This window comes from Mya arenaria, chromosome 10 (assembly GCF_026914265.1).
Source record: "Mya arenaria isolate MELC-2E11 chromosome 10, ASM2691426v1".
NCBI lineage: Eukaryota > Metazoa > Mollusca > Bivalvia > Myida > Myidae > Mya > Mya arenaria.
This window is the reverse complement of record NC_069131.1, coordinates 1,604,828-1,629,020: the sequence shown is the minus strand read 5'-3', so window position 1 is coordinate 1,629,020 and position 24,193 is coordinate 1,604,828. Positions and strand designations below refer to the sequence as shown.

Genomic DNA, 24,193 nt, shown 5'->3' with positions numbered 1-24,193 from the left:
CATTTACGCATCATCATCTCGTCATGAGCATTGTCGTCATCGTCACATCATAATTAGTAACATTGCCGTCGTCGCATCATCATTATTATTATCATCATCTAAGTCAACGTCATCGCATTATCACTATCGTTGTCATCGCATCATCATTAAAGTGTCGTTGTCGCATTATTATTATTAAATCATCATTGCCGTTGTCGTTGCATCATCGTGACTATCATCATCAGCACCATGCTGCACGTTTGCATTTACTTTACACAACATTCATAATACGCATACTATAATATTTCACTCATCAAAGACGACTTTAAAGTAAAATCAAAAGCCTGAAAAAAACAACGTAATTTGTTGTTGTCCAATTTTCATAATAATTACACAAATATTAAAATGAGCGTCGGAACCCGCCACTGCCTCCATCACCAAAAAGCCCAATTGACGATGTACTTAAGATACAATTGTAACATAAATAGCACATGGTTAATCAGAATAGAGACCACGAGTTTGTATCATTTGTGTTAATCATTATAAAAAGGAGAGTTTCATTAATTGATTCCCTTCAAGAGATTATTGGTACTATTATTATTATTATTATTATTATTATTATTATTATTATTATTATCATTAAAAAAGACAGGTGCGCTCATCAGGTCAAAGTGACGTAACGTCATTTAACTTCAGACTGGGTCACTCGCTTTAACGCTGTGCTTTATCGTTATTTTTTTCGTACGACCGGAGAGTTTACGAGACGTTTCTGAAACGCCTTTATGATTATCGTTAAGTTGGTCGTTATAACGATCGTAAATTTACGATAATGGCAGATCGTAAAATCTATCTGAAACGCACCCCAGGTGTTTAAACAAATTATTATCTTAACCCAACATTTTTATTTTTTATATTGCATACCATTCAATTCAAATCAATTTTCAATTGACTTCTTTCTAATTTTCCGGAAAATATCCAGGAGTCAAATGCATTGCTAAGGAACATTTGAATAACACAAGTAAAATATGATAATGTATAATTAATGCATTCAAAAAGGAATTTCACCTCCACTTTCCGTTGTAGTGTTACAGTTGCGCATGCGTAAAAATCGTACAGGCGTAATATCAACTTAGATCATAATAGTATGTCCTATATGTTATAAAGGCAGTGCTAATAAGCAAAATGTCAATAAACAACAACACAACAAGTAAGATCTTCAGCCTTTTTGAACTCGTAAAATTGTGGTGTTGTTTTTTTCTCTGTCAGCATGTCACCCTCTCACCATCCCATATTGACATGTAAGGCTTATACGCATGTAGTCTTTATTCCTGAAACACATATAACAGTATCACCAGTGTGTTATATATAACACAGCTGTTGGTAGATTGATATATTAATCGTGTATGTTAATGTTCTAACTATATCACAGTATGATTCTGCGTGTAAGGTTTGCCATTGTACTCAGATTAAAACAAAACACAATTCCTTTTACCATTTTCATAGTAAATGTATTCCTGCTAGGTTTTTTGTCCCTGTTATAAGACAGAAACTGATCATTGTGTATTTAAACACCATCACAGTGAGAGTCTGCATGCTATATATGTCCCTGTACTTTGATGTAAACAAAAATATTGTCTTCAAACACTATCGCAGTAAGAGTCTGCATGAACCAGAGAGTGAACTATGGCTGTTTGAGTGGCAGTAACTGTTAAAAAGATCGTGCTATAAATTTTTGATATCGGTATCCTGGCGATTTCATTGGTTTTGCAAAATTCTCTTTTTATTATTTAAATATGTGCTACTATCGAACATGCAAATAGTTTCCGAAGGCACTTAATTCAAAGATGTATTCAGTCGTTTGTATCGAACGAAAGCACATAATGGAACGGTATAATATAGGAATACAAAAAAAGAAATCTGTTATAAAATCAAGTCTTCTGAAAACTGGTGCTAAATGTAGTTTCGTCAGAATAACATTCTCCCGAAGAGTCAAAGTCATTGATATCAAATGTGCCATCATCTGATTCAAATGAAGTATTATCTGCGTGAAATTGGCGGTCGATGGTAAGATGACTTCCGCTGTTAAGACCCTGTACAATTATGTTTCACTCGATTGACTATCTCTGTCGAAACAAGTACGGCGTCCAATTTCGAAGACATTTTTTAAAACCCGACACATTATAGTGGTTTATTTCAGTCAGGTTTGATATTGTTTTTTTTTCGGGGACAAACTGTCGTAAAACCTTGGATTTACACTTGCCATCGAACTAACCGTGAGTTCAAACACTAATAACGAAAATATGACCCGAAAAACACATTTCATCATGTACAAATAACCTGTCAAACGCATTGGTAATCCTAATGAATGCACTAAATGATACATTTAACTATATTAGAAAAAATATTTGTGGAACATGTAAGAACGACCTCCAATTTGTGTTTGCAAATCCTAGATTTCGCAAACTCAAGTACCCTTTAAATACGGTGTAATCGAATACTGGCCGATACTTTAGTTAGAAGGCTTCATTAAGGTATGATTTTGGTGTTTTTTGTTTGCGAAATGTTTTTGGAAGTTTGTCTAATTGACCCGCCAACTTCGGGCCCCAGCGGGGTTTTCGCAGAAAAACACGGGGTTTTTCACTATCCCGCGGGATTTTTCTCCCGTTTTTCAAAAGCTGGGGAAAAATCCCGCGGGGTTTCAATAATACAAACTTCAAGTTATTTCAGCTCAAAACAACATCTTATATCAAAAGGAGCATTATGCTTCGACACCGGAAGTGAAATAACGCGAAACAAAAAAACCCCGCTTTTCAGTACGGGGTTTTTCTCCTGCGGGATAAAACTCCAAGATTTTACCGATAATGCAAAATCCGTAAAAAACCCACTTCTAAGCTATTATATTATTGTTATGATGTTAATCATCACTTGTTTAAGGATTTTGAAATACTTGCTTTTTATTTAAAGAACAACAGACATTTTATGAATGTTTTTTACGGGAGAAAAACCCAGCAAAACCTGTTTTGACTATTTATGATTTAAAACGCGATTATTGCACTTCATTTAAAGCAAAAACAAATGTTACTACATATGTATCTTATATGTTTAATATAACAACCATGTTAGTTATGTAAATGATATTATTAAAGGTAATTTAACTAATTTCGAAACTTATGAAATAGTGTAATGTAACCTTTTTAAAAAAAAAAAATCTTCCTTTTTTAACCGTCTTTAAAAATACTGCAGGAATGAAAATTATACGTGACGTTAAAGAGTTGTTACGTTAAAAAGATGATATTGCTTAAAATTGTTTAATTATTGGTACTTAAAATTGTTAAATTATTGGTACTTGAATCTGACTTTAAACCGGTTTAACACAAACATACAATTACAATAATCAATACCAGGGTACATGTATCATGCTGGAAAATTACGAATGTGTCAGACGAATTATTTTGTTTTTCATAGAAGATAAACAAAATCATCGAGCTTTGTAGAACGATGAATCAGAATGACTGAATGACACTAAGTTTTGCAAAATGGATATATCCCTAACTTCCATGGTAAGTCATATATATTTTATTCTATTGCATTTTTGTGTGGCTTGTTGAATATGTATCAGCTAAGAACACAGGTAGATCTACTTGACACAAACAATTTTAATAAGAATATCTTAATACACTTATCCCATATATAAGGCGATTATTGATTATGTGACTTGCACCTGTGGCTAAGAAGTAGGACAACTCTTGGTTATGCACCAGTCAGTTATAACCGCCCCCCCCCGCCCCCCCCCCCGCCCCCCCCCCCCCCCCCGGTCCAGAGAATGGCAGGGACTTTGACTTTCCGTCCAGCTGAGCCCGGGCAAAGGCTCATTTTCCCCAGCTATCCTCGGTATACACCCAGTCTCGGGTAATCACGGCCTTCCCAGTTCCGGAGAATAGAGGGGACTTTGACTTTCTGTCCAGCCAAGCCCGGGTAAAATCCTTGTCCTGCAGGGAGGAACTGCCGGTAAAACCCCTGCCAAATGATCCTGTACCCCAAGGACCCTAGGTAAGGCCTCCGGTAATCACAGCCTTCCCAGGTCCGGAGAAAAGCGGGGACTTTAGCTTTCTGTCAAGCCAAGGCCGGGTAAAATCCTTGTCCTGCGGGGACAAACTGCCGGTAAAATCCCTGCCAAATGATCCCGTACCCCAAGTAGTCCAAATAATTGTACGTTTAGATTTTTTTATGATTTTTGATATGGCAAATCCTTAATGTAATCTGTTTCAAAGATGTGATTACTTTCAATGTACCTGTCCTCAGAATTATTAATTTGTAAGTTGTATACATGAATGTAATGTCTGTTCGTGAATAACTGTTCCCATGGGATGTATCTCTTCATTGTACTAAATGTCCTTATAACTCTTACTATAGTATATGTCAGTGTAATGTTCGTCCTTGAATAACTGACCCCATGGCACGTGTCTTTGTAATGTACCATACATTTTAGAATGACTATTATGATTATTACTATATATTGAAAGTCAAATGTAATGTCCGTCCCTGAATAAATGTCACTATAGTGTCATTTTTTGTTATAAAGTACATTTTAGAATAACTATTTATACTATATTGTATGTAATTGTAATGCTTGTCCCTGAATAACTGTCCCCATGGTGAGATTCTTTGTAGGTACATTTGAGAATACCAATTTCTGGAGTGTGTGTCAATGTTATGTCCGTCCCTTAATAACTGTCACCATTGGGTGTGTCATCACAATGTACATGTCAGAATTACTATTACTATAGTATAATGTCATTTAGTCAATGTATGTTTGTCCCTGAATAACTGTCCCAATGGTTCAATTCTATGTAAAGTAAATGTCAGGATAATTATTAGTGTATGGTTATTGTCAAGTGTGATGTCTGTCCATAAATAAGTCTCCTCATGGTGTGTGTCTTTGCAATGTTCATGTAAGAATAACTATAACAATATAGTGTATGTCAATTAAGTCTAGTCAATGTAACATCCGTCCCTGAATAACTCAGTCCTCATGGCGCTTGTCTTAAAATGTTAATATGTCAAAATAACTAGTACTTATAAAAGTGTATACATCAATGTAATGTCCGTCCCTGAATAACTGTCCCCATGGCATTTGTTGTTACAATGATAATGGCAGAATAACTATTCCTATAATGTATGTCAATGAAATGTCTATCCCTGAAATCCCTGTCCCCATGGTGTGTTTCTTTACAATTTTCATATCAGAATAACTATTTTTATAGTGTATATCAATGTAATGTCCGTCCCATATTAACTGTCCCCATGGCGTATGTCTTTGCAATGTTCATAAATTTCAGAATAACTATTTCTATATAGTGTATGTCAATTTAGTGTGACAGGCCCTGATAAACTTTCCCCATAGTGTGTGTCTTTGCAATGTTCATTTCAGAATTACTATTTCTATAGTGGTGTTAATGTAATGTCCGTCCCTGATTAACTGTCCCCATGTAGGGATTCTATGTAAAGTGCACATCAGGATAATTAATTACTGTAATATCAGTGTTATGTCTGTCCCTAATTAAGTCACCCTAAGGGTGTCTGGTGTGTGTCTTTGCAATGTTCATGTCAGAAATACTATTAGTATAGTGTATGTAAATGTAATGTCCGTCCCAGAGTAACTGTCACCATGTAGCGATTCTGTGTAAAGTACATGTCAGGATAACTAATTACTTTATAATTGTATGCCAATGTTATTTCCCTAAATAAGTCTCCCCATGGATTCACCAGTCAATTGTATCCACGCTCCCCCCCCCCCCACCCAGGTCCGGGGGTATACCGGGGATAGCCGGAGAAAAGGGCTGTGTTTTTACTTTCGAGGTGGTTCCGCAGGGCCGGGTGACCGCGGTGGTTTTGTCATAGGGCCAAATTAAGCCAAGATTGGGCCTTATATAGAGTCTCTGGGGTGCGGGGGCATTTGGCCGGGGTTTAACCATTAGTTTGTCCCCGCAGGGCGGGGATTTTACCCGGGGTCGGCTGGACCGAAACTCAAAGTCCCGGCTATTCCCCGGACCTGGAGGGGCTGTGGTTACAATTGACTGGTGAATTATAATGTCAGTCCCTAAATAAGTCTTCCAATTGGTGTGACTGTCATGGTAATGTACATGTACCGGTAATTATTACTTTAGTATATTATTTGAAAACTAACAGTAGGATGTCAAAATGACTTAATTAATTACACCATGATAAATGATAATATATTATGAGTGGATGGTACTCTGATATTCTGAAATTGCAGACACTAATATTATTTTTTTTAGTTGAAAGATTTTACTATTGTTAAAGTGACTGGAATAAACAGAATTTATGATGAAATGGGTTTCATTTTCCTACATGCCTTGGCGAAACAAAATAATCCGCTGAGTTCTCTCCATTCCTTGAAGCTGTCAAATAAGTTCACATTTGGATTATATATATCTTAAATATATATGTCTAATGCTACACTCATGCACAATATTTTGCTAAGAATTGGGCGCAAGTCCGCTAACGCGTTCACAGGAGGTACTTTGAATGACTGGGGAATAGCACGGTAGCGCCCCTAGTGTGCCTTCTTGTTTTCAGTTCCTACTGAAAGATTACTGTTGGTCAGCCTTAGAGTATTTGAGGTTGGCTGATGTAGTTTTTTCAACAGTCAGAGACTTCTGTTCAGGATTTCCACTCCTTTATTCTAAGAATAGTGTTCCTTTTAAATCAGCGATAACAAATAACACAATTGCAATTGCAAATCCAGTATGATTTAAGTCTATTTCATGTATAGTTATATGAATTTTTCATATGTGGCAGGTCTATTTTAGAAGTCTTTTGTTTATAATTGTCTCTGTGGCTGCATTTATGCCACTCTGATCCTGTTGTTGTTGAGATAATGAAGATAAAATTGTCTATTAACAAAAAGTCCACAATTAGAAAATAGTAGGAGAGAACATAATTAAACTTTTCCAATAAAAAAAATCTTAATCAAGATATGGAAAGGGCCCTTATAATAACCCAATTAAACTTAAAATTAAAAACAAAAAGTAAGACTTGTTAATTGCTGTAAAATCTAGGTGTTAGATGACATTAAAGCTGCACTCTCACAGATATACCATTTTGACAACTTTTTTTTTGTTTGTCTTGAAAAGAGCAAATTTCTGCCTAGATATATCTGCAAATCAATTTATGATTGCTGACAAAATCAGATCGTAGATTTTCACATTTTTCTGTTTGAAAAATTGATGTTTTTTAAGGAAAATGCATATTATATACTTTTTTGGATTTTTTGTTAGTAGTTTTATTTATATAACTGGTTCCATGGATTTTTGCAAAATTGGCTGGTTCCAAGGCAAACAATAAAAAGTTGTCAAAACGTTCAATCTGTGAGAGTGCAGCTTTAAGTGCACTGTACAAAGAAAGCTGGTAAAAATATTGAATAAACACTTAAAGCAAAATTATGTTTAAACTGGGACCAATAATATGTTATCTTACTCCCAGGTTTAAACAATTGCAAATAATAACAATAATTATAGTTTTGTCTGTCTTTTCTTACACAAATAGAAACTAATTTTTTAATCAAACAAAAGACATTAAAACTGCATATCCAGAATATCCTTGAAATAATATCAAAATGCCAAGATAAAATGTACAAAAAAAACCAAAAAAACATCTGAATTAAATAACAATTAGCCACTTTAGCAAAATGGAGAATTATACATTTAAGATATTCACATAAAATTCACCTCAATTTTTCCTTTCCATATGATTATATATATATTTTTTTTCCTCTTTGCTATTAGCCTATAAATCAACATGACCATAAGCAATTATTTATATTTTAAGCATAATTAAGGAAAATGTATTTTGATCAATTAAAGTGCATAACTGCAGATTATGTTTATTATCTTAAATAAATTATAAGCCTATTCATAATCATATTTATAGCACCATTTTCAGAATAATGATTGTCACATTAACCAGGCATTCCCTGTATAAAACTGTCATTCATAAAGAAACATTAAAAGGCAATTTTAACTCAGCCAATCAGATGTCAAAAACAGTGAAAGGGGCAATGTCAAGTCCAGTGAAAGGGGCGGAGCTAAGATAAATACTGACATGAAATGTAGATGGATCTTACCAACTGAGGAACTATTTTGATTTGCCTCATTTGCTTGTAATAAAAATTAAACTTTTACATTGATACAAATTTATCAATATATTATTGAATATAGAAGTGAATTATAAAAGCAAAATAATGACACCAAACATGACACATCTTGCATAAAGATTAGCATTTTGATAAACTTCCTGGAATTGTTATAATCAAAATACCTTGCACCAATATATCAAATCCTACTCCCACACAATGCAATGTAATAAAGTAAAAATATATTATAGTATGCAGCAAAACTGTCTTCAAATTAAATCCTTGATTAGGCGAAACAAATATTCTTAGTTTCTACTAACATCCCCCCAAAAAAGGGTAGATAGGTAGGCATTACTTTTTTTTTGGACGACCATAATTCTTTAGCAAACTGACCTGTATCAGGGTATTATTTTAGGTCTCTGAAAAACGGATTTTGATCAAAACGCAAAAAAAATAAAATAGGAAGAATAAAATAAATTCAGATGGGTGTAAACAAAGATTTGTATAGGCCTTATTATGTCCATGTTATCATATCAGTGATCAAAATAATCACAAGCCCTGCAAATGTAAAGTTCTTTCTTGGCTGTCAGGGGCCCAACTCTTGATTTATGGTAGGTTCTGTTGAAAGTGTTTGAAGCAAAATACTAGTTTAAAAATATTGGCTTTAAAGGTCTCCATAGTAACACTTCTAAACCTAACAAATGGAGTGAATTAGGGGGTTAATTGGGGGTAATAAAACACATCTTGATAGTGACAATTTAAGTTTTAATCTTTCAAGTGGTGGTTCAACTAAGGAGGGATATATATATATATATTCTGTGACATTCTAAACTTTAGCATAAAATGTTAACTTAAATTTAATAAGAAAAAATATAATTAAAATGTAAAACTTTTTTGTCATTTAAAAAAACTTGTCACAGCTTCACAATTTCTCTTATTTTTAAGGCCTTCGACATATTTGAGTGGGATCCTGAAACAACCCCTGACACAACAACTTAATTTACAAGAACAACCCTGCGTATAAGAACTTCAATACTTCTGACAAAAACAAACAAAAGCAACTCCAGATTTATGAACAACTCTGATTACTAGAACATGAACACCAACCCCATCTTCAAGAACAACAACTTCAACCCCAGAACATCAACACTTCCTGCAGGGACAACTACAAAAACATCGGCTTCAAGAACAAATTCATCCTAAACACAAACATCAGCAACAACAGCTACCCGAATAAAACTACTCGAACTACAAGAACACCAGCAACACACTCTTTAAGAACACCAGCATCATCATCTTCTTCTAGACTTGCAAATGCAACAAACACCAAAGACAAAGTTGAATGGTATGTATATATATGAATGCAAAGTTTTGACATACACATGTTTAAGATATAGTTATTTGTCTTATTTCATAAATATGACCTACTCATTAGAACGTCATTGATTAAATAATGTAATTGAATAAAACTAAACAATCAATTTGCTATCAGGGGCGGATCCAGGATTTTGGGTTAGGGGGGGGCGTAACTTTTAATCACTCTAAAGGTTGCACTAGCAGATCCAGGGGCATACCTATAGTTCTAATATCATAACGAGGTTTCTATTAGGACGACTAAGTGGCTTATATAATTTGTATATTTTCGTTAAGCGGGAAAAACGAGGGAAGATACATGTATCATTGTGAACCCATGTTCAGATACTTTTGATATTCAACATATTCTAGGTGCCATATTCTTTGTACCCAAAGGAAATTAATTGACTGATGTGTTTGTTTGTATGGGTTTTACGGCGCATCAACATGATCATGTTATATAGTGCCGAATTATTACAGTAAGGGAAGGCGGGAACGTTTAAATTGCGTGCACTCTGTGTTGTGTACGAGTACATCTCAAAAGGCAATGTTGTATAAAGATACGCGAGCGAAGCGAGCGAAGAAAAAATAGGAAAATATAGTATATTTTATTGTTTCCATACCAAAGAACATGTAAGCTCCGGGAATTTTAGGGGGGGGCGTGCGCCGGGTGCGCCCCCCCTGGGTGCGCCCCCCCCCTGGATCCGCTAGTGGCTATCATGGATTCTTTAAGTCAATGAGCATATGACTTTTTTTATTGTCTTTTTATTTTGTTAATGTCTCAAAAAAGAATGACTACCTCAAGTTGGCTGATTTCCATTAGATTTGAAACATTATTGAAGTATTCAACAATATATTTTGAATAGGCTTTTTTTATTGAAGATTATGTTCATGCAACATACCTACTTTATTTGTGTGCAATGTAGCCATAAACTTAAAGGGACTAGACACCAGGTTGGCAAGTACAGTATTTCTTCAAAATAAGCCTAGAACTGTCGATGTGATCATTTAGAAGGCTGATATTACAAAAGGGTTATTAGTACTGCGTTTTGATCCGGGAGGTTGTATTTAACTTGAGTGGATTTTTGCAGATTCGGATTTCACAAGGCACAAGCCTCCCGGATCAAAACGCCATACTGATAACCCTTTTATTATATATATACATTACTAATTTACTTGTAACATCACTTAAAAGCCACATGTTTTCATAATAAATATGTCATTTTAAAGGGTCTGTCTCACAGATGATGAAATAGCGAAAAAAACAAATTGTCGAAAAATGACATAAACTTGGCATCGATGTGTACAATGCATTGAAACGTACTAATTGAAGTACCACATAGTTTACAATTTATTTAAGTTTAGCAGTTACTTAGTATTTTTCCATTAAAAAAGATTACTGGGTATGTGTTCAAGGTAGAATTCATTCAATCATGCGTGATTGGCTAGAAGGTGTTATCACGTGAAGTTGGACTTCAATTTTTGCGACGCGGGGTCTCCGACACAATCTTTTTTTACAATTATGACATCAAAGCGTAACACATTCTATTAGATAATTGTCCTGAGATTCGTTATAGAAAAAACTTTTTTTGGTGCAAATCTCTGACACAGTCCCTTTAAGGACACATTATTTTGTTTTATGACATCATTTTAACATCACGCAATGACACTTGTAAAGTTGTTATGACGTGACGTCACAAGAGTTGAAAACGGCTGTAGTGCACTAGAGTGGAATACAGCCTACCATATTTTGCGATAAGTATTACGTGTGGATAAATGATGGGTATATATATAATAAATAATTTTACATGATTAAAATAAACAGAGCAATCATTTGACTATCTCATTTGGGTTTCATTGTGTAAAAATAGTGAATTAAGTTTTCCAAGTTTATATTATATCCATTTATGAAAACAGATAAATATACTGATGCTTTTTTAAACTTACTGGGATATTATATTATGTGGTAAACACACCCCAGAAAGTTTCATATCGACAATATGTGCAAAAGCTGTGAAATTATGTGTCTTAAGCAATGTTATATAGCTATTAAAGTAAGATTAAAAGTTATACACTAGTATATCAATTGTATGTAAGTTTTTGACAGTTATCTATTTTTTTGCAATTGTATCATCTGGTGTCTAGTCCCTTTAATAAACACTGTTAAATTCATACATTATTGAAAAAAATGACAAGCAGCAATTGTCATCACTTGATTGTTATCCTTGCCTTGGGGTTAAGTTTTGCGTTCAAGTCAGTTAAATGGAAACTATCAAAGTTGTCACTTTGAAACTTGGGGAACTTGTACATCTTATACCCTTCTTCACATTATACCCTAAAGATATTGAGTCTCACCTGTTTTTAGGGTAAAAAACGTGAATTTTGGTTGATTTTGAGAAATGGACACTAAGCTTCTTCATAGAAAATGAAAGGATTATGCCTTCAATATATCAAACTCATTTGGAAGGGAATGGGGAGGATGGGGGATATTTTAGTATTTGTGGACTATAGTCTAATTTTTTTAAGTTTAATAAAATAATGTGCTTAGAAGGCGGCTTACAAGCAAACTATCAGAGCTATCACTTTTAAACATTAGAATATTCACTTTCAAATGTACAATATGAAATAAATTTACAATAAAAGGATATAATCAGACGAGGGTTCAGAACCCGCAGGTGGTGCTCTTGTCATATGCCAAATGTGCTGGTATAAACAAGTGCCATTTTTGTGTGAAATTTAAATTTTCCTTTCTTAAATTGCAGGCTAACTTCAATGGAGAGGACAGAGTAATGGCAAAAAGAGGATCATTTTAAAGAGAGGAGGAAGAGGGATATGTAAAGAGTGTTCTGAGGCCAGGATATCAGCAGTGCGTTCAGTCAGGCGATCGTTTACAAAACGCTCGCAAACGTTTTGTTTTGTATCTCTGTTGCAACGCAGCGCATATACGTTAAGCGGGAAACCAAACAGCAAACGTTCGCCGCAAACATCTTTACTGAACGCGTTGCAGATTCATGATGGGGGAGGGAGGGGGGGGGGGGGGGGGGCGGTGGAACAATTTTCGAGAATTATTGACATACATGTGTATAAATATATATATATCATGGTAGGAACTGTTTGCCTTGTCAACTGTGACTTAAATATTTAGTTCTTGTGTCAGCCTGTGTTATCTCAAATATTTAATGACATTTTTTTGGTTTGTTTGATAGACATGATAATTATATAACTATTAAATATAAATGGCAACAATTATAGATAAAACATTGTAACTCAGGTTAACTTTATAATAGATAATTAATTGTTTATATGCAATATATATTTAAGGATGCATATTTCTTTTATTCTTGAATCTATTTTTTGTGTGTTTTTTTTCATATATCGAAAATATTTTTCATGAATGTGGGTTTTTAATTCTTTGTCAGTCTCAGAAGAATTAAACAACTTGTGTTGAATTTATTTGCTAGACTGAAACTAGGCTGTTAATATTGGTCAGACTAATTGAATCAGAGAATAATATGTACAGCTATTCGGATTACTGACCAATAGAGTGAATTTAGTCAATGATGTATGACCCTAAGATTAAGATTGACTTAAAGCTGCACTCTCACAGATTGAAGTGAACTTCTTTATTTTTTGGCTTGGAAAGAGCCAATTTATGCGGAAATGCATGAAAAATAGTGTCATAAGACTGCATACTTTCTTATTTAAGTTCAAGAAGTGATGTTGAATGCCATTACACATTAATTTTCGAACAGAAATCTATAAATCTGCGATCTGATCTTTTGTCAGCAGTCTGATTTGAAAAAAAGAATGTAGAAATTTGCCCATTTAAGACAAAAAAATAGAACAGCTGTCAAAACCGTAAATCTGTGCGTGTGCAGCTTATTTGCATATTTTGAACTTATGTTTCTTCATTCGTTTTTTTCATTTTTAAAGTTATTATCAATTTAGATCTTAGAATATTGTTTTTATATTGATTTATAAATATGTAATAGTATTATACTAATATCAAAGTAAATTTGTACTGTTCAATTTTAAATGGACAGTTAAAGCTGTACACTCACAGATATACAATTTTTACAACTCTTATATTCTTTGTCTTGGAAAGAGCACATTTTTGCGTAAATATCTGTAAACCAGTGATAAAAGATTGCTGCCAAAATATCAAATTGCGGACTTTCATATTTATGTTTGAAAATTAATGTTTTATTGCATAAGACATCAATTTTTGAACTGAAATATAAAGATCTACAATCTAATTTTTCAGCAGTCTTATTTAACTGTTTTCTATGGAATTTCGAAAACTATAATGGCTCCAAGACAAAAAATAAAAATAAATGTCAAACGTTCAATCTGTGAGAGTGCAGCTTTAATAAATGGTTAAATGTTGTTGTTTTTTAATTCTGATTTTTATAATAAGTTGATGATCGCCATGTATCATTGATAAAACATGTAAAATAAAATAAAAATTGTTTATTTTCCAACACTGTTTTGCATTTAAATTTGCTGACATAATGCTCTCCAAAAACTTCTGATATGTGGTTTTAAAATGTGTGTTCATCCTTTATTCAGCTAGTGGATGGAATTCATTAAACTACTGTATTCAGTACACCATGCAGCTCTTCCAATTGTTTGAAAGCAATTATTTCACAGAATCTGATAATAGAGGGACCGGACTCAAGATTCTACATTGCAAGAAAAAGTGAAAATTGTCAAAATTTATCATCAAACTGTTATGTTTCAACAGTGTACAGTGCACTGAATCTTACTTATGTAATCATATAAGTTGAAATAAACTCACTTTGTCTACCATGTAAATCGAAGTAAATTTAGAAATAGCAATCATGTATTTATCTGTATTTATCTGTATATATGTTTATGTGACCTTTACATGCTTAATGTAGATATGATAATACTAATAAACAGGAAAATCATTATGTGCTATTTTTTAAAGATTACTTGTCTCAGAAAGAGAGACAGTGATGAAATCTTTTAAACACATTAAATGATGTAATATCAGTCTCATAATAATTGGTATTGATTCGGCTAGGCTTGTTTTGAGGTAATATTGAATATCTTGTTTTTGGATCATCTGGTGTCCAAGTCCCTTTAATGTATGTCTGGGTGGGAATCAGCCGACGGGATCAGCCACCGGGGCTGAGTAGGAGACAATGCTAGTGCATTGTCTATCATGGGTTTAATCCCCATATTGAACACCCTTATCCATACTGTTTTACCAACCCTTTAACATTCAGTATAAAACATTGTGGACACAGGATATAGATTACAAAAGTATTACATTAGTATGAAATGGGTCGTGTCACTTGTGTGTGTGTCTATGGGGGAAGATTTTTGTTAAGCAAAAAAAAATTGTAGTCATTAATGGTATTTTTCCTAGACAATAAAATAATTAGAGATAATTATTAAAGCTGCACTCTCACACATTGAACGTTTTGACAACTTCTTTAATTTTTGTCATGGAACCTGAAAGTGCATTCAAACCATTCATATAAGACTGCTGACAAAAAAATAGTCACATATTTTTTCTTTATAAGTTAAAATTTTATGTTTCATGCATTTTTCTTGAACCGTAAGAAACGGTTTATAGAGATAAAAGATAAGTTTTCTGACTGAAATTTAAAAATCTGCTATCATATATTTTGACAGCAGTCTTTAACCACTGGTTTCAAGATACCAATAATGGGTAATTCGAAGACAAAAAATAAAAAATCTGTTAAAACGGCAAAACTGTGAGAGTGCAGCTTTAAAATGTTAAGTGGCAGTGAAGGGGAGTGGGGTTGGGGGTTAGTTATCCATTATTTAAACGAAATTATATATCACTTGTTATTTCTTAAATGAAATTTTAAAGCCTTGAATGAAAGTGATCATGTAGACAATAAATAAACTGGAAGATCACTGATGGCTATAACGGCTGTATATCGACTATGCCGACGGTTACAAACAACTAATTATTAAAATCTGACTTTTTTTATTAAAAACACATGTTAACTTAATATTATTGACTCAATATAAATATGTAAAACAACTTCACTTCCTTAACAACATCCAACCGCTGGAAATTGAAATGGCTTTTGTCGGTGGGTTTTTTTCCGTTAAATAGCATTCCTGATTTTTGCTGGGTTTTTCTCCCGTAAAATATGCATTAAATTAATAGATTTCTCAAATGAAAGAAATGACTCTTGAATAGTCATTCAAATTAGTATTTACATTAAAGTAATGTATAAAATCTCAAAAACATAAAGCTTGAATTGATTTTTTTTCTTTTGATAAAATGTAGGAATTTTATCCCGCAGGAGAAAAACCCCGTACTGAAAAGCGGGGTTTTTTTGTTTCGCGTTATTTCACTTCCGGTGTCGAAGCATAATGTTTCTTTTGATATAAGATGTTGTTTTGAGCTAAAATAATTTGAATCGTGTATTATTGAAACCCCGCGGGATTTTTCCCCAGCTCTTGAAAAACGGGAGAAAAATCCCGCGGGAGTGTGAAAAACCCCGTGTTTTTCTGCAAAAACCCCGCTGGGGCCCGAAGTTGGTGGGTCAATTAGACAAACTTCCAAAAACATTTCGCAAACAAAAAACACCAAAATCACACCTTAATGAAGCCTTCTAACTAAATTATACGTCAGTATTCGATTACAGCGTATTTAAAGGGTACTTGAGTTTGCGAAATCTAGGATTTGCAAACACAAATTGGAGGTCGTTTAAGGTCAAGTCTAATCACCTTAAAATGCAACTCTACGGCTATTATGAACAGAACAACCCATTTTCAAGTACCAAAGTCAATGCAGATTCACTCGGTGAAATGTATTGCGGTCGTATTGAGGGGCTTACTCGGTGAAATGTATTGCGGTCGTATTGAGGGGCTTACTCGGTGAAATGTATTGCGGTCGTATTGAGGGGCTTAATCGGTGAAATGTATTGCGGTCGTATTGAGGGGCTTACTCGGTGAAATATTTTGCGGTCGTATTGAGGGGCTTACTTGGTGAAGGTACTGCGATCGTATTGAGGGGCTTACACGGTGAAATGTATTGCGGTCGTATTGAGGGGCTTAATCGGTGAAATGTATTGCGGTCGTATTGAGGGGCTTACTCGGTGAAATATTTTGCGGTCGTATTTAGGGGCTTACTCGGTGAATTATTTTGCGGTCGTATTGAGGGCTTACTCGGTGAAATGAATTGCGGTCATATTGAGGGGCTTTCTTGGTGAAGGTACTGCGATCGTAATGACTATTCAGGCTCAGTCGGTGAAGTCTATTGCTATCGTACTGACTATGGAGGCTCATTCGGTAAAATAAACTGCAGTCGTACTATGCAAGTTCAAACGGTGAAAATTACTGCGGTCGTACTATGGAGAGCACTTTGTTAGATTTACTGCGGTCGTACTATTGAGTGCACTGGGTTAGATTTACTGCGGTTGTACTATGGGGAGCACTCGGTTAGATTTACTGCGGTCGTACTATTAAGAGCGCTCGGTAAAATTGACTGCGGTCGTAGAGTCTTTGGAGCCTCACTCAGTGGAATGTAATGCGGTCGAACACTGAATCATTTACCTATCATCGAAATGAGATTTTGATTAGTTTTGAATTGACAATGTTACTCACAAAGAGGTACAATATGAACAAGGCAGCATTCAATTCTTGGCTTTTATACGAACGCAGAAAAAGTTGTTTGCGTGGTATGGTTTGCTGTATTTCTGCTATATTATAATCGTATTGGAAAAACATCTGATAAGCAATCCAAAGGTGATAGTAATGGAATTAATCCATTTTTGAAACTACCATTGAGTGAAAGGTGTTATGCCAGAACAAATGAAGAATACCATCTCCAGAAAATTGTTTTCCTTTTGTTTAGCTGTTTCCTTTATTAATGTTTCCATATTTAAAATGGTTAAAAATGCAAAGACAGTTTGGTGAATGGGATGCTTTTAAGTTTTATTATTACAACATGTCTTCGCAACTTGGTTTTCAAGTAGGCACGCTATCTGGCATTAAGAAGAACTATTGCATGATGAAAGTGAAAGGAAGCAACAACAAACAGAATGTGAGTATAAGATAAGATGTCTATACCAATATCAGATATAATTTTAAAAGTCAGTCACTACTGTGTTTGGAATGTTTCTAAACAGAAAATATAGTAATGAATTATTACGGCTAATTAAGATGTGTTCCATGTTTTGACGCTCTCCTGTTAAAACTTAAATATTCCATAAAACTTCCAAGATTTCTAGTTACTTACCTACGCGTACACATATATTAAACGAGACTCCCTCCTAAAATTAAATTAGTATAGAACACTCATGAAATATTCAAAAGCTTCAACACACACTTTGTTCGTAGAGTAATCCTCACAGACATAAGACGCAGATGCAATTATCGAGGTACATATCGTCATTTATCATTATCAAAACCCAAGAAGTACACTTTTTATATTGTCGCTATCTATTTTAATATGTATTTGTCTGTATATGCAGAATATTCTGATTTTTAAGCAACGAAGATAATTACAATTAAACGAAGGAAACAATAGGAATACGAACATCAGCCTTAATGTCTACAGCAAATATTTCAACAGATATAAAGACATCGGTTGTTTTTTTAATATTAAGTATCTTTCCGCGATTGTAAAGAAAAGTACAATAGTTTATACAATACTTATGTGAATAACTACAGAAACAAGCACAGGGTAAACGCCAAAGACATAGAACACAAAAAACAAAACAAAACTCACAAACAAGAAACATGGAGCAACAGCACACAACTTTACAAACAACACAGTGCATAATTTTATATACTATATTAAAAAAAAAAAACTAGGTATGTTTATCAAGGATTGTTATGTACCGCCTTGGAACGGTCAGTAAAACTTAAATTTACTGGGGTTAAGACCATCTTACGTGCACAAACCTCACTCTTATCCCAACAATCCTGAATAAAGAAAGTCACTCTTACCTCTCTGCAGTATTACTTTGAATAGGCGACTCTAGTTTTCACTTGCAGACGATTAAAAAAAGGTAAAAACAATCAATTTCATGTATATTTCATGAATGGAATTATACTTACTTCTAAAACGTCCATCTTTCGACCTTCTGATACATCGGAATATCATATATTATGCAGTTCTTGCCATACAAATGGACGTTTTTACTTCCGCATTTATTCGGGAGTTTTCGTCCAATTCCGTCAATATCTCGGAATTGCGATAAGATGCGTTTTCTCAGGCGGTCAAATTATATTCGTCACTCCAACATAGACATGAATCAATCTGAAGTAGTATTTTCAATCTTATGTAAAGATTCGGCATCTTTAACCTCATCCTGTTATTTTTGAGTAATAACGTACCTTACTTCATCCGGATAAAGGGATTAATGAATGGCGCCATGATATATTCCCTTCTAGTCTTCAATATTAACAAAATCTCAGTAAAAATAAGAAAATCTTGAGCAACTAAGTGACAGTATCATCGTGAATATTGCGTAATCTTTAATATTAATAAAGGTTAAATGACCGAACACCGTTATCATCCCCAGTGAATTATTTTATTTTTGTCTAGCTGTTTCATATCTTAATGAGTTTAAAGTCCCAAGACAGCTTGGTAAATTAGATGCTTTTAAGTTTGATTATTACAGAGAACCATTGCAGCGTGACTCGCTAGTAAGCACGCTATCTAGCATGATAACACAAAATAGCTTTTATTGTAATACTATGATACAAATTGAGCTTTTATGGTAAGATGAACATTGAGGCAGAACAGTCTACAGAATATGGCAATGAGATAAGTGTTTTGTATAACTGTACTGATGGAAGAAAGAATTTAAAGTTTCGATCAGGGATCATAGTAAACACTTTTTGTACATATAATTGTCTCAATACTGTCCAAGCATGAAAAGTTATTACCAGTCAATGAAATATCCTAACGGAATTCAATTAATCCTACATTTAATTGTTGTATATTGTTAAAGTCATGCCTTCCTAGCGTGCTGTTAAGTTGTTATTATCTAAGCCAGTTGGATCAGCTCCTTTTTGGTATACTAATATCTAAGATGTTAAAATCTTTGTGCTAAATGGTTAAAATTCCGTATGGATTGTTTCTAAAATGCACATATAATAATGAAATTAACGGGCCAACTATAAGTGCAAGTATGCATTCGGTAAGACAGTTCAAAATATATATATTTGATTTTGAACATAATATTTTTTAAATATTCAAGATTTTACGCCATCAAATCGCATTTGCTTTTTTCAGATTTGACTCATTTCCGTGCGCAAGCTAACTTTTACATCTATTACTCTGACTGTAATCCATTGCTCAGGTAACATTAAGGGTAATTGGATTTCTGCAACATAATTTCAGAATCAAGAAAAACAATAAAGTAAGCGAAAGCACACGGTTGTATCGAGGTATGGCACAAGGTCAACTCATTAAATAAAACAAAAATATGATATTATAGTCTCAACTCAAAATTGTTTGTTGCATAAAACATATATACAAGTTAACAGCAGAAACAGCATATGCAAAGACATGGAATTAGGCAATAACTTGTTTTAACAGTAGAACAAAACAAGTTTAGAATAAAATGGGGAAAACAGTCGTTTCTTAAAGTGATACTCTTATTCAAAATCACTGCATACACATGTATCACAAGCATAAATTTTGACTGATAAGCCTTAAACTACTTACTAGATAATGCATTTATGGAATACTTTTTACTAATAACAAGATTGTAACCGTGAATTTAAAAGCAGAAAGCGCAAACATATTAAATGTTTGGTGAATGCTAAAAGATTTACTGTGGTCTAGTATATTCTCACTAAGGTAGAACTACCGTGTTTTATGCTCATTTCTTTCAAATTAAACTCCGTATCCTTCATAATAACCACTGTTTTTGACATTTATTCATCCTTTTAGGAATAATGAAACAAAAGTATTATTGTGATAAAGCTTATTTGGGAGTCAGAGTGCATCTGTAAGGTGTTTGCATTGTATATTACTTTGACAGGAAAATTCCAGTATTTCCCGAACTTTCCGATACTAAGTTGACAGTTTTTGCTTTGTTAGCCACGTGTTATAAAATACATTTTGTATATTTGGTTCTTCATTCCCATCAATTTGGTCATATCAATAATAAAATATGATATTTACTTCAATCATTCTTTGATTACAGTTGTAACATAATATTTGATGCCACGGTCAATTTGGTGACATGTGAATATAGTCTAAATGCAGACAGAGCTGTTCCAACTCGAAATCTTTTAAACGTTATTGTAGTTTAGTATGCAAAACGTGTGTCTATATTGAAAATACATTTGCTTGATAACACTAAAAATAGCATATCATACATATTCACCGAACATAGCCAAGTCCTTATTCATATATATATGTTGTTTTTTTTTAATTTTGTATTCCTGTTATAGACATATAGTTTAGTTCGTTTCCAGTGTCAGTTTTGAGTATTTTATTTGTTTAGGTGTTATATAATTCCCATATCATGTGATAATTTTTATACAGTATGGAATCATTAATAGTTGTCTGAGTACTGAGTAGTTTATTAAGTTCCGCATAGAAAGCTTCAAGATAAGTATAGCGCCCCATATGTAATATTTTCCGATTTTTAGAGTGTATTATTTCTACATCAGATCCTTCATGGTAGCCCCATAATTCTGCTCCATATTTAAATGTTGGTAGTACAAGAAATGCTCACTTACTGCAGATAATTTATTGGGATTTCAGTATTCTATGGTCAATGCTGGCTAACGAACGATCACGCAGAGTTATTTACAGAACATGTGTTTCTGGTATAAATTACATAAGCAATACGGCTTTCAGGACATATGGCCATGCTGACTTTATTTAATACTGCTGTGGAAATGAATATATGTTGGAAATATCTAAGTATGGATATCTTGCTCTTCTTGATATTAAATAATATATATAATAAAATATAATACATCCAATATCAAAGCATCCTAATTAAATCTTCAACTCGAGGCTTACAATGAGATTACAATGGTTTTTTGAGTGGTAGTGCTTGTAATACAGATCGTGCATGGAATATGTCAAATCGGCATGCTTGCGGCTGTCAGTATTGCAATATTCTTGCTTTTGCCGTGGTCTACTTTCGACCATGCAAATAGTTTCAAATGGATTTGTATTACGAGAAAAAAATGAGGTTAAACGTGTCGATCGGCGTCCAATTGCACTTTTTCTCTGATTTAGAGGCGTCTTCATTCGTCTTCACTGTCTGAACATAATTGATCGGTAAGTAAATTTAGACAGAAGAAAAACAATTATGAATGCAATTCAGAAAAGAGATTCGTAGAAATTCCGGTTAGCTTTCCAAACGTCAGTGTATATTGTAACTTAGTAAGGGTAACAGAAACTTGTAGAAACGAAGTCGATGGTATTAATTATACCATTTACTGTATCAAATGAAATGCCCTCTACGTACGATTAGCAGCCGTTCGTAAAATGCTTTCCGTATGCATTAAGCCGTGTATAATTATCTAACTTGATTTGATCTCTCTTCCGATACAAGTTCAGCGTCTTATCGCGTTGACAATTAAATACGGGACACATGATAATGTATAATAACAGTCAGGCTTGAAATTGAAAAAAAAAATCGGGCGACAATTATTCTTTGGCACTTATGGGAATATAATCCAAAGACTGCATTTTGTTTTCATCGTTTTAGTTTATACGGGTACCTGTAACCATTGAATGAATGGTACCCCTGACTTTATTATCAACTGATATTTCTTACATGTCAAGTTACTTCTAATATAGTTCAAACTGTAAGGCAATTATGATAGGAATAAGCAAGATGCAATCTTCACTGTCACTGTAGGGTCACTAGGTCGTACAATAAATAAAACAACTACTAAATAAATGATCCCACAGGCCTACAGACTTTAGTATCGCAAATCGAAATGTACTTTACTATAATGACATGTTAAAAATAATTTAGGGCTGTGTTTACAATGGGCGTACGGTGTTACATTGTTTAAAAATGTGCGAATGAAGATACCACTTTAATTAAATACGTTCATGAGATTGTAAAGTTATTGTGGATTTGAAAGCAACATTACACTAGCAATAACTGATCAAAATGTTTGTTTGGATTCGACTTTGATTGCCTGTGTAATAAAAGTAAAGTCACGATTGTCTCGCCTACAACCTTTCAAGGCTTTCAGGGCTTTCATAAGTTTTGATTTTACAATGTATACGCATAGTGAAAACGTTTGTATGGCTTGCTGTATTTTTGCTGTATTTATAGTTATATTAGTATACGGTTTGATTATCAAATCCAAAGCGGTTGTCATAAATTAAATACAATTTTAAAATAACGTTTACCTTAAAGGTTAACTGCTCTAATACCGGTATCATCCCCAGTTAAATGTTTTCAGTTATTTTTTTTTTCATTTATTTATGTTTTCATATTTAAATGGGTGTAAAATCCCTAGACAGTTTGGTTAATTAGATGCTTTTAAGTTTGCTTAATACAGAGTACCATTGCAACAGGTTAATTGTTAGTATAAGTCTAGTTAGAACAAAGAAAGTAATGAAATGAGCGAAAGTACTCGGCGTTAACGAGGTATGTCATAAGGTCTATGTTTGACATTTTTTCTGGAACATTGAGTAAAATTTAAAGTAGACTAAAGTAAGCCAATGCATTTTCTAGATGACTTCTTAGGTTGTGACAAACAATTAATGGAGAACCTAAACGTCTCCTTAACCGATGAAAAAAACAGAGGTCCCTACTAAGATCTTTCGAAGGGCGTTCCACGGCCCCGAACTTTACACAAAGGAAAGGTAGTACGTGTACCTAAGAAAAATACCGTACGAATAGTGGGGTATATCCAAAATATCATAGCCAAACAGTCAACAAACCTGAAAGAAATTCAGTCACTGATCAGGTCCTTCCATTGATGTTTCCGTGGGAAAGCGTTTTCGCCCCTTCTGAAGGAGATAAATTAACTCAACGTACCGTTCAACAAAACCCTTCATTCACACCCATTTATAAAGGTACGCTAGTCTCACAATTGAGGCTCACTTTCCTCAGATAATTCAATGGGGTTTCAGTATTCCGTGATTAATTCTGGCTAACAAACGACAACGCAGAATTATTTACAGAACTTGCGTGTCTGGTATATAACGGCTTAAAGGACATATGGATACTATTTTTCAACTTCACCATATTGATCTCATTTAATACTGCTATGAAAATGAATATATTTTAAAATATCTTAGTCTGGAAATTTTGCTCTTGTTGATACTAATTCGAGACGCCCTCCACATTTGCTACTTAAAAAATCTAATACATCCACTCTAAAAGCATCTAAATTAGATATGCCACTCGAAGCTTTTAGTCCTTAGATTTGATTAGACATTTGCAGAGTTCGTGTTATTTTTAAAAACGTTGTTTTATTCGGTTTGATCACTGAATAATGTTTCAGAGTATACTTACACCTCACAGCTTCTCTATCGCTCGAACGACTGAACAAGCCATACGCGACATACTAGAGACTGACGTTATAAAACTTTGTCGTTGGTCGTTCCAAAGATACAATAGATATATCCGAGAGTAGGCTATTAGGGGCAATATCTAGGCCTCAGGCATTATTTTTGTACAATGACATTTAATCTATTTTCTAAAAAAAAGAAAAGAAAAATAATAGGATATGCAAACCAAAGAC

The 24,193-nt window shown here is 33.8% G+C and overlaps 1 long non-coding RNA gene across 1 annotated transcript; it reads left to right on the top strand.

Moving 5' to 3' along the window:
* The first annotated feature begins 3,374 nt into the window (after positions 1 to 3,374).
* On the top strand, positions 3,375 to 12,400 carry LOC128206464 (uncharacterized). The gene is made up of 3 exons (XR_008256478.1): positions 3,375 to 3,539; positions 9,080 to 9,479; positions 12,250 to 12,400. It is a non-coding gene; the product is annotated as an uncharacterized LOC128206464 (long non-coding RNA).
* The last annotated feature ends 11,793 nt before the right edge of the window (positions 12,401 to 24,193 follow it).